Here is a 2,226-nt window from a genome sequence, read left to right as displayed (position 1 = left end):
GATGCAAAGCTCTAAATCTCGCCCTATGTGCGTGGGTCAGCCAACATCTCTGTACCTATTAATTAGTTATCACCAGTGGCGGCTCCTACCTATGTGGACGAGGGAGACTGCCTCTGCCTGGTCAACCGGAGGAGGAAGAGAGCCCCTGCTGCGCTGCTGCTGGCCAGGTACCAGCACCTGCATAATAATATATATTTCCCTTTTTGCAGGTACTATATACCCAGACGGACAAGTATATTAAATAATGATAGACTTATAATGTTTATATATGTCCGTTTGTGCATATAATTTCAGGCGCGATATAAACAAAACTAATTAGCCTCATAGAATATTACTTAAAAAAGAAAATTTCTTTACTGAAAACTGGTCACTATAAAGTAGGGGTGGGGAACCTCAGGCCCGAGGGCCGTATAAGGCCCTCAAAGCCACTTGATCTGGCCCGGCCAGGCTCACCGAAATGAGAGGAGATGCCGAGCGCCTGCTGAGATTTTACCACCAGCGGGCGCCCGGCTCCTCAACAGCAGCCGGAGGCAGGAGCTCACTCCTGAGCTCCAGCTTCTGGCTCAGGCAGTGTACATGTGTGGCGCTATGGGAGAGACGTCATGACATCTCTCCCATAGTTTCGAGGAGAGGGAGGGCAACGGTCCAGAAGCAGGAGCAGGGCTGGAGAGCATTGTGGTTTTTTTTCTTTTTTTTAATGTGTGTGTGTGTGTGTGTGTGTGTGTGTGTGTGTGTGTGTGTGTAAGCGAACTACTAGGGGGCATATCTCTTGGGGCATAACTACAGGGGGCATATTTAATGGGGCATAACAACTGACTGGGGGCAAATCTAATCGGGCATAACAAGTTACTGGGGGCAGGCTAATTTTTAAGTTGATAATTTTTGTATGGCCCCCGAAGGATTTTATAAATATCCAAATGGTCCTTGGTAGAAAAAAGGTTCCCCACCCCTGCTATAAAGGTTATAGACCTATAGGCCGCTCCCACATAGTACTCTGAAATTGTACCAGAATAAAATTATACCATGATCCTGTTGAGCATATATACATATATATCTCTCTGAGAGCGCTTTTGTCTTTTAACCATTTATTATACAATAAAATACAATTAATTTTGCATTAATCAATTATCATAAAATTACATAAAAACACCAAGGGGCTACTTTGAAACACTATAGTGTACTATAATTCCAAGACTACAGATAGTATCCTTTCATTCATACTTAACAATCATTGCTTTCCATCTATAGCCAGCTGTTGCTTAGATGGAAAAAGATACTTTGAATCCTTTTAATTTCCACTGCTGTAACTTGAAGTATTAAAAGTCCAGATTTAACAGATAGAAAGTCTCTTCAATGAATTATTTGTCTGAATAAGTATGGTTATACCATGTATTCCAAAATCTGTAGTTGTTCCTAGATTCTGTTTTTATAGATGTATGCAGGCTATAGAACTATAGTACATTTTGCTTTATCAGGTTATAGCAACTAGGATTTTGTTCCTTATTGTGGCACAGTTGTTAGAACAGCTGCCAAATTATGGATGTTTTATAAATTGTATAGTTTCACCTCACTACAGTCACACACTTGGGTGTAGAGATCCGGAAAAAAAGCAGTGCCCGGCTGCAGCAGCACGCCGCTGGATAGACCTTTTGCTGGAGTCGCTTATTTTCCGGAACCAGTCACCTTTTTATTCCCCGGCCGGGGTCAGCGGTGTGTTTGTATGAGTGGCGGTGCCCGGCTGCAGCTACATGCCGCCGAGCCTCTTCTCGTTAGGTGCCGCTCAGCTCTTTCTCTCGCTGGAATTAGTATTCAGTGTTTCCGCTGCGGCTGAGAGGTGAAGACAGCATCCCAGGTGTGCAGGTGTTTCAAAGCCCAAATAGTGGATTATCCTTAACGCGTTTCTCCGTTATGTCCTGTTAACGGTTTCCTCAGAAGGTATCCAACAGTGCTTAGCACCATCCTATTTAAACTGGTCTCCTCCAATCGATTTCATTTATTAATTAGAAGAGACAGGTGTATTGCTGATATCTTATGCATTAGGTAGTGACCAGCTGAATGTTCTTTGCAACAATTCTAAGGAGACAAATCTCCCATAGTAATAATCATCTATATATGTAGGTGTTTTTTTCTAATTTCATACTTCCTTTTATAGAATTTATTATTACAGAACAATAAAAAATAAAAAATAATAATAATCATAATAAAACCATCAATATATACATATGG

This window comes from Pseudophryne corroboree, chromosome 3 (genome assembly GCF_028390025.1).
Source record: "Pseudophryne corroboree isolate aPseCor3 chromosome 3, aPseCor3.hap2, whole genome shotgun sequence".
NCBI lineage: Eukaryota > Metazoa > Chordata > Amphibia > Anura > Myobatrachidae > Pseudophryne > Pseudophryne corroboree.
Note: the sequence above shows the minus strand (reverse complement) of the source record.